At 37.1% G+C, this 17,685-nt stretch overlaps 1 protein-coding gene across 6 annotated transcripts in view; it reads right to left on the bottom strand.

Annotated features, from left to right (window-relative positions):
- Positions 1-15,884, bottom strand: part of Grm5 (glutamate metabotropic receptor 5) — a 561,776-nt gene extending 545,892 nt beyond the window's left edge. For 2 of the 6 annotated variants that reach the window (NM_001439436.1, NM_017012.3), the window contains 2 exon segments: positions 4,949-5,092; positions 15,675-15,884. The gene's annotated coding sequence lies outside the window, so the exon portion shown is untranslated. 6 annotated transcript variants of the gene reach the window in all.
- Positions 15,885-17,685: the final 1,801 nt, after the last annotated feature.

The following is a 17,685-nucleotide window of genomic DNA, read 5'->3' as shown; positions in this document are numbered from 1 at the left end:
CTTACAATAAAATTCATAGTAATTAGCTCTTTATCTCTGATACAGAAATACAAACTCCAGAGTGACATATCTCAAAAGGCTGGAACTTTCTTCTGAGAAAAAACTTGGTGTAGCTATCACCATAGTCATTTGTTACAGCTTAAATCCATAGGGAGGCAAAGTTTAGATCAGAGGCAGAAGCCTGCCCCACACGTGACCCATACATATACAGCCACCAAACTAGATAAGATGGATGAAGCAAAGAAGTGCAGGCCGACAGGAACCGGATGTAGATCTCTCCTGAGAGACACAGCCAGAATGCAGCAAATACATAGGCTCTCCTGAGAGACACAGCCAGAATACAGCAAATACATAGGCGAAGGCCATCATTAAACCACTGAACTTAGTACGGGACCCCCGTAGAAGGAATCAGAGAAAGGACTGGAAGAGCTTGAAGGGGCTTGAGACCCCATCTGAACAACAATGCCAACCAAGCAGAGCTTCCAGGGACTAAGCCACTACCTAAAGACTATACATGAACTGATCCTGGGCTCCAACCTCATAGGTAGCAATGAATAGCCTTAATAAAAGTACCAGTGGAAGGGGAAGCCCTTGGTCCTGCCAAGACTGAACCCCCAGTGAACGTGATTGTTGGGCAGAGGGAAGTAATGGGGAGAGGATGGGGAGGGGAACACACATAGAGAAGGGGAGAGGGAGGGGTTAGGGGAATGTTGGCCTGGAAACGCAGAAAGGGAATAACAATCGAAATGTAAATAAGAAATACCCAAGTTAATAAAGATGAAAAAAAATCCTAGGATGAAGAAAAATTCATCCCAAGTTTCCAACAGCAAACTCTGCATCATTGATTAAAAAAAACTAGCAGATTATTGGTTGTTTTCTCTTTTTTTCCATTGGATTTTCTCTAATTTCACCATAATGGTCAACCAAGAATTTTAAATTGTTTGACAATGATTGACATCCAAGTACCACCTCTTTTAAAAAACATTCTTCTCTTTTATTGGTTATTTTTTGTTTATGTTTTGAGTACTACTCTTTAAACACAGGTAACATATATATCTTTATAAATTTCTGTCATTATCGTTCATCTTTAAAAAAATGTAGTTTGGACTCAAAATGAATATCTCTTGAATTACATTTCTCACCACAGGTACTTTTATTACAGTTTTCTTCAGCTGCTTCCATAGCAACAAAGAAAGAGCTCTTTTCACAGTACCAAACCCTAAAATTAAAATTTCACCAATAGCTACATGTTCCAGAATAATGAAGTGCTTGGAAACACAAGTTTCTCTGTGTGTATCATGTGTATCATATTTTCTAACATAGCATTTTAGGCAAAAGTGAAGGAAACAAAATGTTAATCTTCTCATAGTAAAATTGTCTGAACGCTCTCAAAATGTCTGTAGAATCTCCTAAGATCAAAGACATGCAATCGGTGTTTATTTTATGGTCATTAAAGAATGAGAATAAGTAGGTAAACTCACTGACAAAAGATGGCTTGCTTTGATTCTAGAGTATGAAGTTAGAAGTTATCTATCAAAAATATGAAGCTTAGCATTCAATCTAATTTTATAGAGTTGTTTTAGGAACATCATCTATAATGAGATATGGTATACATATTTAAGTACTCCCATCTATTTTACACATGAAATTAATTACTTGGCTCTTTCAAACAAAACATGCCTACAAGTTGGGAGATATATGAAAAGTTTACACAGTAATGAACATTAATTGTTATCTTTGTCTTTTATGAAGTCACTATAGCCCAATAACTCTCTCTATATATTATATATAACATTATAATTGTATATATAATTATATATATAATTGTTTTCTCTTGAGAATTGAATATTTAAGACTATAAATGGTATGTATGTTCCTGATATTCATAGACTTTACAAGTCAACACCCTAAGCAGTGGCATTTGTGGACACTTAATGAATGCAAAGAATATTAAAAAGAAAAATGAAAACATATTCAAGTGGAAGAACAGCTAGGACATAAAGAATGGGCAGGATGGGGACATAGCATTGGCTTGTAAAGCTAAAGAAGGGCCAGACTCCCTTGGATCCCCTAATGGTTAATGTGAACTGCCACTGAAAGTCATTCTGCATATGTAAGCAAATGGTAGACAAAGTTTAACTTTAGACTCATTCAGGTAGCAGGACATGCTGAACAACAGATTCAAGAAATCTGATTGGAAGACACACAGTAATCTAGAGTAAAGTGACATTATCTTAGTCATCACCAATAACTGTGAAAATAGAAAAAAAGTAGATAAAGTTAGACATAACTTGAAATCCCTGTGAGTGCTGATGAATGTGATATGAGTAGAGATAGAAGAATGTGGATCTAGTAAGAGCACCAGTGGAAGGAGAAGCCCTGGGTCCTGCTAAGACTGAACCCCCAGTGAACTAGACTAGTGGGGGGAGGGCGGCAATGGGGGGAGGGTTGGGAGGGGAACACCTATAAGGAAGGGGATGGCGGAAGGGGGATGTTTGCCCAGATACCGGGAAAGGGAATAACACTCGAAATGAATATAAGAAATACTCAAGTTAATAAAAAAAATGTAAAAAAAAATGTAAATAAATATGTTGAGAAAAAAGTCAAAAAAAAAGAAGAATGTGGATCTATTCCTAAAATTCTAACAAACTAACTTTTTTAATTTTATTTTTTATTAATCATTCTATTCATTTATATCTCAAATGATATAGTGGAAAGAGATAATACAGAGAAATATGTGAACAAGTGAACAGCAGAAGAAAATAATAGTTTTCTTCTAAACATTTTAAATTTGAAATTCTTTTGATGTGTCCAGGAACATATGTTAAAAGGGAAAGTGGTACATGAAGCATGGCTTATGGAGAGCAACCAGTATATAAAATCTTAAGAAATCATGAAAGCACCCCAAAAAAATATAAAGTGGTCAAAAATGGAGCAAAGAAATGAGCCCCACAAGGCCAGGTTTCAGAAGATAAAAAAAAAAATCAACTTAGGAAAGGAAACAACTTTTCCTAAGTGAGAGACAAGGAAGAGCAGGTAATGACAATGAAAAAAAGGTGGGCACAGCACCATGTCTTCAGAGATATATGTTGAAAAGAAAATAATGCATCTGGCTCCACTGAGGATATATTTATAATATTAATTGCACATATTGAAGATATTTGATACAATATTTGTGTTTTATGTGTTGTGTACATTGCATATTATATCAAAATTGCTTATAAAAAGCCCAAATGTTTAGACATGTTTTTATTTCCTTTATCTCACAAATATATATTATATATGGGTTTTGATGTTAAAAACTAGTTAATAAATTCTAAAGTGGTAAAGGAAATTGTTTATTTCTGATGATTCTAAAATATGACTTCTCATCATCCCTTGTTTTATTACCCATTCCTATAAAAGATATATTAACAAAGTCCAGGAAAATAAGAGGGACCATAAAGACACACCTTTAATTTTCTAGTGATGTACAAATGAATAAAATTGCTTTGTAATTTAAGTCGCAAAGAGTCCTCTGGGGGTAGGGGGAAATGATGATTCACTAAAGAGAATGCATAGATGCATGTAATGTGTAATGTGTCTACTATTATGAAGTACATACGTATACTTTTTCATTCAGATTTAGTAGATAAAGCATAATGACTTGAGTTTAATTCCCAATGCTCATAAAAATTTGGGCATGGCCTTTCACATGCCTAAAACCTCAGGACTCTAGAGAGAAGGTACAGAAAGATTGCTGGGACAGCAGTCAATCTCCAATTCAGTGAGAAACCCTATCTCAAAAGGATTTAGGTTAGAAACGATAGCTCAAGACATTGACAGCCTTCCCTAGACTCTTCTCTGGTCATATCCCTGCATACACAGAGAGTTCCCTCTCCACACAGAAACACATTATAGTTTTGAAATATAGCAGAAATGTGTTATAGCTCAGCTTATAAACCTCACATAAAAGTATCATTTATGCTATCAAAATACCACAAATTAATGGAGATTAAATTACAAATAGAAAGGTAGAGAACATATCACACAGATCGATATTCATTCCTTTGTCCAATAGTTATTGAGTAGTTACTTTGAACCAAAGATTCTGCTAGACCTGAGGGCTCCAGTTTGGATAGAGAAAGTTCAAGCTCATAAAGTCTACAGGAATCTAACAAAGGGAAGAGGTTTTATATGATAAGGAGATAAGTAAGTGAAAGTCCCTAGGCCAGAGAGTACTAAACCTAAAAGATACAAAAAAGCACTAGACAATGGAGCACAATATAAAGTGATAAGCATGGTAATGTTAAAAATGTTGCCAATGATATAAACTTAAAAGTATTGACCAAATACATGTGTAAATAATTAAAGGAGCCACTCCGGATAACATCTAGGAAAAAGTATATTAGGTAAGGATTAGAACTAATCTCAAGTTTCTGAGAGGAGATTTTGTTTGGTATCTTGGACAATAACTAAGGAACCAGTGTACCTATTGTAAACTGAGAAAGAAGCTGAGGCTAGTCTGTGAGGTCCTATGATGGTGTTAAGCCTGTTTGGACTTCAGCAGATTGTGGCTGTAACATTGTATCAGAATGTTTCCCTACAAGCATTCTCAACAAAGAAGGATTAAACTCTGGCTCTCATTTAAACAAGAAAGGCAGCAGGAAGGCATATGCAGGAAAGCAAGAAAGAATCTGTGGAACTCAATCAGGTGCTAGTGGTTGGGTGGTAGATACAGCATTTAGATCTATGATGGTCACGTCAATGGTCCTGTGCATATTTTGAAAGTAAAATGAAAAGGTTATGCTGTCAGTTGAGTCAAGATGTGAAGGTAAAGAGAGGATTTGGTGAGGCTGAGGGAGTTGGTGTTTCATCCTGGGCAGGTGAAGTCAAGTTTTCATTGTTTGAGGAGGAAAAAGCAGCAGATTTGGATAGAAACAACAGAGGTAAAGGTTTGCATACTTACTAGATTTTATGAACATATGTGGACAAAACAGCTGGATAAACTAGGCTGAGTTTCTCAAGAGATGTCTGAATTGTAGAAAAACTGTGGGAGGCAACAGCATACAGAGGTTCCTTTTTTCTAAACCAAGAAGTTGAGTTAAGTCACCTAGGAAGCAGAAAAAGAAAACGTAGTTATGCAAGCTGCATTCCACAGGATTCCAAGGGTGCAAATACCTAGAGATGATGATGATAAACTGGAAAAGAGACAGTATTTGGCTCAGAAACTTTCAGTCCTACAATTTGAGTGGTGTGAAGATTATACATATACATATATATATTCATATTCATAATGTATTGAACAGAGATAAAAGCCATGTATGATTTAGTTTTCATTAAATGTCATAAATGGGTGTGAGCTCACATAGAGTTTTATAATCTGAAAGTCTCAGTTTATTGGTGTGATTTGAATATTTTTTTGGGTTGAGGATTATAAATTATTTCTACAGTTCTCTTGGAGTCTCTCTGGTGACCTTAACTCCCTGCCATTAACTTCTGGCCACCTGCTGGCACACCCCTCGGAAGTCTGCTACTCGGTCTTACTTTACTCCAACAGCTTTATTCCAAGTGGCAGTGCCCTTTGATATGGTTTGTTACAGTGACCTTTATCTCAGAGGTGAGATAATAGGCTTAAAATCCAGTAGAGGCTAGTGTGGATCCTAGAACTATTCTTTGTTGACTGTGTATCCTTGATCGGTTGGGGTTGCTGGGACTTATACTTCTACTAACAATGGCATAAACTGTTACCTATATTCAAATGTTATGACCTAAGAAAATATTTTAAAGTAGTGCCATTCCAAAAATCCTAGATATCATGCTCTGGTATGCTTCCTATGGCCTCTGAGCACAGGTGGGGAACTTTATTTATACTTTATTTTCTCTACCCTGCCATCTCTTGTACTTATGGTATTTATTTCTAAACTAAAATGATAGCTGTTTACACAATTTCCAAGTTACAACAGATTTAAAACTCATTAAGGGCTAAATATGAGCATAATTTGGTTTAATTCTTGCACAGAATTAAATATTTGATAAATCCTAAATGTAAAAAATTTTGAAACGAATTGCCTCTATATCATCTTCTTTTTGGTTACCTGACCAAGATTCCATCTCCTGCATTTCCTAGAAAGCTAAGTGCATAACAGTCAACCGCACTCTGTGTGCTTGGACATAACAGGACCTCAAAAATGGGAATTGGACTGGAGAAATGAACCCTAAACATTCCCCACATGATTTCAACATATAAAGTAAAAACAGTACCACAAAACTAAAGAGTGTGCTACATATGGTGTTATGTCAGTGAGACCCATGGAGATTATATGATGTATACCAGGCTGGGATAAGGGAGTAATATGCCAGTAAAGACATATGTGGAAGGCAGTGTTTTTTAACCAGATGTTTTCTTTAATCACTTTTTTCGTGCACTCTTTGGGGTAAAGAAAACTTTCCCATTGAACCTGGGAACAAATAGCTATTTCTATTAGACTGAGTGGATTATGAGTCCCAGATATCTGCTGGTCTCTGATCATCAGGGCAGGAGTGATGGAATGACAGAAGACATGTAGAAATCACTAGGCCAGGCTTTTGATGTTGGTCCTGGAGATCCAACCTCAGCTCCTAATTGATTTGATATATGCTTAAAATCCTCAAAGAATATCAACAAATTATAAAACAATAACAAATTATCATTATTTCATATAAACTAAATCATACCATTTCAAAAACAAATTTGTGTGTGTGTGTGTGTGTGTGTGTGTGTGTGTGTGTGTGTGTGTGTGTGTGTTGTAACTCCTGATCTGTAGGGCCAGGAAGTTGGTGAGAAAAAATTAAGTTCTTGATATGGTTAAGGGGGGGATATAAAACCCTAAATAATGATGAAAAACTGATTTTTAAAAAAGCATAGGCCTAATTCTAAAAACATGAAGATCTTTAATTCATTCAAATTTGTTATGAATAGTTCAACTTATATGCCATTAGTTCAACATGCTAATATCAAAAGCAATCAAGTGCTTTAATCACATTTCCTTTCTGGATTCATTGTGCATTATAGAAAGCATTAGACACATATTTAATGTACACATATGCTTTTTGCCTTAAGTAACTATGCAGCCTCATTTCCTATATAGATTAAAAAGAAATTGGTGGGTAGCATTGCTGTAAATAACAAATGACAATGTGATCAGACTTGTAGCTCACATTATCTTTTGTTTTCAACAATCTTCTCACTGCCCAACCATCTTTCTGGCACAGATGTCTCTTATATAACTTAATCCTCACACAAGCAAATCACATAGCTCAGGACGTCAACACTAACAAGATTTCTTTTGCATAAGCCATAGCCTCATCACAAACAGGGTGTCAATATTGCATGTGCTGTGTTTTCCTTTGGTAAATTTTATTTATAGGAACAACTGCATATAGAGATAAGAAACACTCAGAAGGATAATGGTATTGAGATCCATGCAATGTGGAAAAGCTCCTCTGTCATCGGTATCTGACACTTACATCTGTGACCTTGTAAACAACAGAGAGCAGCATCCTGTTTGTTTAGCTGAAGACAAAGAATAAGCCATATTTTAATCCTCCAAAAGCCATAAATGGCACCACACAAAGATGAAATCTGCAATTGTATGCATTAGGTAAAAAAGTGCTAGCTGCAGACTGGAGCTCACTAAATCATTGTAAATCATTAAAACAAGTGGTTTAGTAGTCCATGAAGACCTGAAGCTGCCTTTTCCAACAAAGCATAAAAAAAAAACCCTCACAGTCCACAGTTTCTAATGTGTCTCAATTTAATTATCAAACAGAGATTTTAAACTTTAACCATTTTATTGCCCCTAGATGCTTTCTTCAAATTTATGGCATACCTCTAGAAACTGTAAAGAATTATTATTCCTGTTAGAATATCAGTCATAAGATACTTGAAAACATATTTCACATTTTTATAACTTGATCTACATTTCCTTAATAATTGATGAATTTATTGTATGTATGAAAACATATAAATGCTATTTCACATAAGCCTTGCAAAAACCCTAGAAGATATGGTTACTGACTAATTAGTACCTCTCATTATGGAAACTTACAAGCAATATTCTTTAGAATATTTCACACCTATCAAAAATAACAGAACACAAACCAACTGTCTATGATGTCCACACTTCTTATAAACAAGTGGCAGTTTCTGGTGAAGAACCTCATGGTTTGGTTATTTAGAGTTCAAATAATGAAAACACATTATTCCAGAGATTCAGCTTTCCATTAATTGTTTGTCTTAAGTCTATCCATTAGAAACTACATTAAATAAATCAAATTAGTTAATTTTGCTTACTTGCACCATTTAGAACATGCATTTTTTTCTTAACCACAGTGAAACTATGGTTGTCATTTAGGACTAGATAATGTTGTTGTCACAGAAATGTCTTGTCTATTGGAGGATATTAACAGTGTCCCTGTTCTCTGTCTACTGAGCAAAGGGACTGGTAACATAATTTTTTATTTATAAAGCCAAATATACCCCTAAACAGCACTGAATGCCCTTGGCAGGAGAGAAGCACTTCCAGTTAAAAACCACTGATTCACATGAAAGTCCTCGAAGTACTGTCGACATCACTAGTAACAGAAAGTGCAGTTAAGGGCAAGACAATTCTACACAGCTTTCCTCTGTAACTTCCAAATGATGTGAAGGAGGTTAAGTTAGCATGTGTATGCCTTTCTCACTTTGTTACACATTTCTATGTAATCTTGTTGCTGAGGATGTTAATTCCATTTTGGAAACACAATTTTAACTGAGATAATGATTAGTTTGCTTTTACATTCACTAAGCATGGTTCTGAATATCCACAAATTACAATAAAGGAATGTGAGAGTAGTCTAGGATATACTTGCAATATCACAGGCTGATTCATTCTACTTATAGAATTCATTTTGACTCAAATAGAATAGTAAATACTATTTAATATATTATTTTACATATATTACTTTCAATATGTCATTTAATTTATTTTTAAAGTCAGCAATAATGTACTAATTACTTACTCCTGAAGAATAATGTTACATTAAGTCAGATTGGACTTAAAGTTACTTTTATGAATGCAAATAACATGATGTGTATTGTATAGACATGGCACACATTAGTGTTATGGTGATTATGTTTTTTCCATTAAAAAATTACTTAAGCTGAAAAGTTTACACCTTCATTCCAAACTATTGTGACAAATAACCATTAAGGAATTCTTTCATAGCTGACATTTTGTAGTGACTGCACAATCAGATCTATATAAAATATACTTTTTGCTTCTGATTTTTCCCTTTAACTTTCTTGAACAGATTGGTTTAAAAAAGAAGATATTTGAAACTGTAATTAAGTACCATTTTGATTTCTGATTATCTCACAAATTTGCATATCTAATTTTAAGTACTCTTGAATGTTTTAAAAAATATTTGGACACTCCCTTGTGGAATAAGGTGGTGCTAACTCAAAATTAGTAGAATTCAAAATACCTCAATCTATATGTGCTAGTGACAAGATAATACTTATGTCAAAAGTTAGAATTTGAGAGTCAAATATTTCTTGGTCTACACTCCGGCTTTGTGATGGTATGAACAGTGAGACTTCAGACAAGTTAAGCAGTCCCCTTCACAATCTGTGACTGTGAGAGAGAGAGAGAGAGAGAGAGAGAGAGAGAGAGAGAGAGAGAGAGAGATTTTCATGTGACTGTTGAAAAATTAAAAACTCAGGCAGCATTTTATATCCAGTGTCCTGAAGACAACACAGTGTCATAAATTACTTTTATATACTCATCAGCAACAGGTGAAGCAAGTTACTCAGATTGGAGCAATTAATTTCTCATACTCACTTAGTTGTATTTATATCATTCTAACTTGCCCCATCCATTACAAACAAAGAAAGTTGGGTATTTGTTTATGTAATAATATATGATTTAATATACATATATATATGATTTAATTCTGTTTCAAATTCACAGACTGAACAAAAGGTGAGATAGATTTACATTCATTTAATTTAGTGCCAAAACCACAACACACTGCGAACAATCATGAAACAACCTCCAGAAATAGCTGCACTCTAGATTGATGCTATAGAAACAGGGTATGTTCTATGCATGCTGACAATTTTATACGTCATACACACACACACACACACACACACACACACACACACACGATGTATGTATGCATTTTGAGGGTTTGTTTCTTAGTATCCATTTCCATGTTCTGACAATGAAAGAAAAACTTCAGTTTCGCAACAACAAAAATTAAAACCAGTATTTTGTGTGACTCATTTGATGATTAACAATATAACACATCTAGCACTTGATACAATGCCTAATGTGCTCAATAAATAATATTCACCATGGCATGCAGTGACCTACAACAAAACTTTTATTGGAATCCCTATAGTCAAACATATGTATGTATTTGTGTTTCTCTCTCTCTCTCTCTCCCTCTCTCTCTCTCTCCCTCTCTCTCTCTCTCTCTGTGTGTGTGTGTGTGTGTGCGTGTGTGTGTGTGTGTGTACATATGTGTGTGTGTTTGTATATGTGTGTGTGTGTATGTTTCAAACAATATTATTAGCACTAAAATATATTTATTTCTCCTCTCATTAATACTGGATCAATAAAAACATACCTTTGGTATGTCATTTTATTTAAACCCTTACATTCAAATTAAATGAAAGAATATCACAAAGGCACTTTCTGATTTATAAACAGTTGAAAATACAAAATCAAAATGTCTAATTCTTGGGTTATATGAATATGAAATAAAACCACTTCTTTGGATGTTTCTATCTTGTGTGTCTTCTAAGACACACAAGAATGGACATAAAAAGATGCTTTAGGATTAGGATTAATGTTCCCAAACAAATAATTCCAAGTCAACAAACTTCTATATAATACAGTGTCAAGATCTCAAAATCCCAAGCAAATCAAGTTAACATTAGCATACCACATACACTAACATATACCAAAAGAATCCTCATTTTTTTCACATAGTTAGTTTTAGCTGAATGTATTTAAATAGTATGAAGAGAAAGTCTACATACATAAATGTCTAATTCCGTATATATCCAATAGCAAAAATGTATAATGAAATATGTCTCTTCATTCCATGAATGTAGCAAAGCTTGAATAAAACATGTATACATATTTTACTCAAATAATACTATTAAGTATTCATTTACAATTTATTCAATCTCATCTTCTCTGCTTAGTTTATCATCTTCTCATAATTAACATTTGATTTTTTCTTTTTCTTTTTGTTATAAGGCCTCATGTAACTTCCTACCTAACTATTACTTTGACCTTTGTGTCTCCTGCCTCCACCTCTCAAGTGCTGGGATTTAAGTTATACAATACCATCTCCAGCTTTAATTTACCATTTCTAAATGCAGAAATATTCCAAAGACTCTTCAAAAAGACAATATAGCAACATTCCTCAAAAAAAAATGTTCAGTGCATTTTGAATAAAATAATCATGAAAGCTATTTACACACAAATGTAAACATGTTTAGTGAAGTCAATTAGTTTAGTAGGAAACATGACAAAATAACAACTCAGAGGAAAAAAAGAGAGAAATGGTGTGTCATTACCCACGTGTTTTCAAATCATAGATAGTCTTTATGTGGTTAACTATCTGTAACTGAATTTTTCAGTGTCTCCCGTACATCTGTCTGTACGACCAGGATGTGTACTAGGAATTGATGGTAAAGGTCGCTGTCTACATTTGATAACAAGTGAAGATTTAATCAAGAACATGGACTATTCAAATATCATTCTTCTCCAAATAACCTCAGAGTGCCCTATAATAAATAAGTACTAACATTTCCTTTTCTTTATTTTTTTCTTTTTTATTCTTTGGTTTTATTCTCTCTGTCTTTTGGGGGGTCATAAAACCCACAGGAAAATCACTGCTATGTAATATCATGAAACTCTAGACGATGCAGTTAAAATACATGAATTTTACATTTAGTCATAAAGTGTAAAGGATGAGTAAAAGTGTAAAGCACTACTTTTTCTAAGTAGTGCTTGGTTGCTCAGCAAGTGTCCAGTGAAGTCTAGGGAAGGGTGTGAAGACCTGTCCAAGGTGCTGAAGAAGTTTCCAGGAGAAGGCTGCAGACTTGGTGGCATGCATGTCATTAACCTAGTGAGTTTGGCAAGCAATGTTTTCTATTTCTAAACCAATGATTCTTCAAACTGGAAAGTTCCACATTTGACGAAAAAGATTCATAACATGCAATTCGATATGTGGTAACATATAATTAACAGATAAATTAAAGAAGAAAATTCTCTTCACTCCAGAAGGGAAGGGCACAAAGCACACATAACAAAGAGATAGCGCACCTATATCCTCTGAAACTCATAATAAGGTGTCAAGTAACTCAGAGTATATCCTTGCTGGACGAAGGAATGTACTTTAATACTCTCTAAACTGTTCTAGGCACCCAATCTGCTACCACCACTAGGAACACAGGTGATCACTAGCCCACTCCTTAAACAATTTAAAATAAAATAAAATAAAAAGTTAGATATTGAAAGGAAGAGAGAAAAGTGAGTCTACCTTTCCATGTGTAAATACCAGTTTCTTATAAAGAAATAAATGGATGCATAACACTCTCTATTTGCTTAGATACTCAAGGCAATTCAGATGAAACGGTTCCAGAATTCCGACTAAATAAAAGTAAGAATCTGTTATCACCTCCTCAAAGTCACTTTCCTCACTCCATGCAGTCTAAAGAGAAATATGAACAGCCATACATCGCAGAACTAGGTGGGGAACCCTCCAAGTTAACCATTACTTCCTGCTAAAATGTTCCAAAGTGTAGATTAGGCTACTGTAAACATCACCTAGAGTTTGCTTTGGTAGGACTTTCCCAGCTTCTTGTCTCCAAGTCCCTGTAGCTTGGAATTCTTCTTCTGCACACTGTTCTGCTGCCCCGGGATAGCTTTGTGTCTGGAGGGAAAGGAAAGCTATATCCAAGGAAAAGGAACGCGCATCTGGGTTGTGCGGGGGATTGGGGTGGTTTTCAGCAGTAACCTCTGTTTCCCCTCTCTAGGCAGCCAGCGCTGTTGCCAGAGGAGCACCCAATCTATTACCCAAAAGTGATTGTCCTTCCTTCCCGTCTCTGCCTTTGCTTTCTCAGTTTTGAGTTCTCCAATGGATTGGGTAAGACGGTTTGTATTCTAAATCATGCTCTCCTTTCCTCAGAGCTCAGGCACAGGGATCCAAAGGCATGCATAATCCATATCTTAGACCTTGCAACCCTCCCCCACTTTACCCTCTTCCTCCCGCCTTTTCCACTAACAGGTTTAATTAACGATGGTCTTCTGTAAATGAAGCAGATGTGAACCTCTTCAGCTCTGGTCACCCTGAATTCATCTATGTCCCCTCCTCCAAACCACACTGTGAGCAGATCAGCATGCTTAAAGCTCCTAAATCCTTGTCGGGTCTGGGGATAGATACCTGGGCACACAGACATAGCAAGCTTACCCCCTGTCGGCCACGCAGCAGGCAGTGAGATGCTGTCTAGCTAGCCCCCCCGGAGTAAAGTTGGGCAGCAGAAATCATTGGGGTTGAGCCAGCTTTTCCCGTCCTGGGCTTTTCCCCACCCCAAGATGATTTCAAGCTCATCCCCTGTGCTCGGAGTGCTCAGAACAGCCGAGCTGAGGGCGGTATGTGCAGCAATCTTCCCCTCTACGGAGAAAGGGGGAAGGGGAGAAGGGGAGAGAGCGGAGGAGGGAGGGGTGGTAGTTAGTATTTATAGAGAAGAGACTTCTCTGCGCAACTTTTTGGTGCCACCAAGTGGCACAGTGAGTTCCTTTAGGAACGCAGACTCCTGGGCAGATCAGGATGGGTAGACTAGTTTCATGGCCAGACACTCACACTGGTGGGGGGAGCTTAAGATATTCCGGGAGATGAGTTTGTGAGTGTGCACCATTTCAGCATCTGCAATGCTAATCTCCTAATTCTAAAAATGAGTATATATTGATGGAAAAAGGCTAGCAATGACTTCTTCAGTCAACTAGAAGAGGAATCAACATGGTAGGTGCCAGCTGCCTGCTGCCCGCTGGGCTATAGACATGCATGTTCTAAGAAAACTATCCCTTTTCTCTTCCCTCCCTAACCCTTCTCCTCATATTACAGAACATTCCTGTCTCATTCCAAATCCCTCTTTTGACACACCAAGTGACCAACTTTGAAAGTGAAATGTCATTTTCTTTATCATAATCCCAGATAACTTCTCAAAGCTTACATTTAAAAAAAACCAAGAACAACAAAAAAAACTTCACAGCCTATCACCAAAATATATTTTTCAAACGCTATTTAACTAGACAATAAAATAAACAAAGAAACAAAGAAAGAAAATGTAACTTAAAGTTTTGTGTATCTGAAATTCTCTAAGCATCTCTCAAAACTCCACAGTCTTTGCATGGGGACTGAATGTTTGGCTGTACTCACCCTTTCCCATAGAGCTTTCATAGAAGCAGCATGCATTAGTCCAATAACAGAGAGACTGTTACAGCTGTTTAAGATATTTGGAGGGAGAACATCTTTACAATCTATTTGCCTACATTTCCGGATATTTTCCTCCCCCTTTTCCCTATGCAATTCTTCAAGCTTATACGAACACACACTATGTTGTGAGACTTCAGTGTCCTATAATGCAGTATGCTTTCTACTTTCCTCATGGAGAGAATAAATATACAATGCTTGGTAGTCTTGTTCAAGGTCACATATTTTCCTAGACAATGGCCTAAGGGTTTCTCAGGGTGTGACTGAATGAATATTAGTACCAAATCTGACAGCCAGAACTCTTCTTGCTATACACTACCACACATAGCTTATGGAGTCTGTTCAACTCCCTTCTCTTTCCTCTTGTTCTCCATGTTTTCCTTTATCATGCTTTATGAAAGTTCTATTGGAGAATTAAGGGTAAAAAAATACCTTCCTTTCATTGCTAGAAATATATAAACTTGGCTTTAAAGGTCCAGATGTGATGATAATCTCATAAATGGGTTCACGATTCCAGAGAACCTCTTGTTTCCTCTGTTCTAGTCATCCAAGTGTCATTTTAGAATTGTAATATGGTATTTAAAACCATCCATAATCTCCTTTCTGTCTCATTTTTGGGGTGCAGCATCATCAAGTGCTCTTACTACAGCCCAAACATCTAATATCCTCAGAGATCTAAAATTCTCCTCCCTCGCTAAATGCATGCTTTATCATTGCACATGTACCAGCATGAGACAGAAGGGGGGGAGGCTTTATTGGTCTTATTTTTTTTTCAGCCACTGATTATTTTGGTTATTTTTCTATGGAAACACCCCCACTGAAATCCTTCAGTTAAGCAAATGAAAACAAAAAGATATTTAAAAACCTCTCATTTAGCCAAACCACATTAGCCCAGGCTCCTGACTCTAAATTCATGTCTAATTTACAGGGCACATGTCCTTGCAGGGTGACTTTCTTAAACTTGCAGGACCTTCTAGCATCCCTGGTTTCACCTGTCGTCCACCTGCCCACCACCTGCCCTCCTGGGTCCCTTTAGTCCAAGCACCCGCCCCTTGCTCGCTCACTCTCCATCCCTGCACTGGGGGAGGGGCTCCGGCGGCATCCTACATCCCTGGTAACTCTACAGCTGAGAGAAAGAAAAACAGCGCTGTGCTTACCAGGTGCGCTCCCTGAGCCTTGTTCCCCTGGACAGCCGCTCCTTACAAGCTCCCTGCGCTTTCGTAGCGGCCTTGGCTGCTGCAGAAGCGCTAGTGGCTGAGATCGAGGCAGTAGTGGCAGCCAGCAGAACCGCTGCGGGCCCGCGGTGGTGGCGCTCGCTCGCTCTCTCGCGCCAGCGCCTGGAGCACGTGCTGCGCCCGGGCAGACGCAGCTGGAAGCGCAGCGCTGGGCTGGCTCCTACTCCTGCACAGTGCGACTGGGGGCCGCTGACTAGCCTTGGATCAGTGAGTGAACACTGCTCCTAAGCCTCTTGGTCTCAGGGTTCAGGCCAGGGCAGTCTTGGACTTCCTTTCTAGCTCATTCCCACCCAGAGATGGAGAAGAAGCAGGAGCTGTGGTGGGAGGCGTGGGTGGCATGTCACTCAGAGAAAAGCTGGGGAGCAGGTAGATAATCAGCTTCTCTCTGAAGATAGTATGAAAACTCTTGACAGTTATTGGAAGAAGAGGTGTTATTGCTAGAAGACAGAGAGGAGTAGGAAGAAACAGAGAGACATATAGAGAGGAGACAAACACAGAGACTGAGAGACAAAGAGAGAGGAGCGAGTGACACAGACAGCTCCTACACACACACACACACACACACACACACACACACACGAGAGAGAGAGAGAGAGAGAGAGAGAGAGAGAGAGAGAGAGAGAGAGATCCAAGGGACTCCAAGGATGATTCAGAAGCCTGAGTGGTAAGAAAGGCCAGTGTATTTAATGGTCTTGGGTCATTAATAATGTCATTTTGCATTTTTCTGCACTTCTTAAAAATGTTTCTTCCTCCATCCATTAAAAGTCTTCCACTGTGGGCTTAAATGTCTTACTTCTTCCAATGGCTTGACATCCCTTTTCCTGCTACCTCTAGTACTACCTCTGACCATCAAAAATGCTGAGGTTACCTTCAAATTATAATTGAAAAAAAAAGAATAAAAGGGATCCCTATAAATTACTTGCATGACTTAATTTAAACAAAAAAATATATAATTGAGTAATACTATTATTGCCTGAGCAAATTGAAGGAGCCAGGTTCTTTCAGTAGCTGAATTAACGATTAAACCATGGACAACCCTGAAGTCAAGGACAGCAGTTAGTGGTAACAACTAATGCATGTTATTGGGTCCTTGACAACCAGGCAGTGATTCTTTGATTACTTCAGTGATATAACATTCGGGAAAGGAGGAAGGGAACTGTCCATTTAAAACACTATGTTGAGCATTACAAAACATTTGTACATACATGTGTAATATAGCCCATTCACAGCAAATCATTAGAACCAGACTAGATGTTCACTAACAGATGAATGGACAATGTAAATGTGGTACACACACACACACACACACACACACACACACACACACACGCACACACGCACACACACACACAAACACACACACATATAATGAACTTTTATTCAGCTGGAAAGAAAACTAAAATTATGAAATTTATAGGGAAAATGATTGGGCAAATGTATAGCATTAAGTTAAGTGGTTTAAACCCAGTAAGACAAAGCCAGTAGATTCTCTCTCATGGGCAGATTCTAGCCTGTAATGTGTGCATGTGAAAATGGCTGTAAATGTAGATAAATCTTTTAAAATAAAATCAATAACACCCTCACCCCCCAAAAACACACTAGAAAGGAAACCAAAGGCAAAAAGAGGTGCTAAGGGAAGAAGAGGTCAAAGGACACATTTGCTATGACAATGAAAAGAAGAGAGAATAGGTTATCAGAGGGAGTGGGAAGTAAGCAGAGGAGAAGCAGGTAAGAATCTGCTAAAACACACTCTGTTTGAAAATGGCTTAATGATGTCTAATACCTTGTGTGTTGTTTTAAAAGTTAAAAGGTAGTGCTTTTTAAATGTATCTATTTTCATTTTTCCATGTGTAAAGACAATTTTAGATACTTGAAGTACAATATGTGAATTTATTCTCCTCTCTTGCTCTAGAGTTTAAAATGATTGCTGGTC

Source organism: Rattus norvegicus, chromosome 1, assembly GCF_021556685.1.
Source record: "Rattus norvegicus strain SHRSP/BbbUtx chromosome 1, alternate assembly SHRSP_T2T, whole genome shotgun sequence".
Taxonomy (NCBI): Eukaryota; Metazoa; Chordata; class Mammalia; order Rodentia; family Muridae; genus Rattus; species Rattus norvegicus.
Note: the sequence above shows the minus strand (reverse complement) of the source record. Positions and strands in the feature narration are given on the sequence as shown.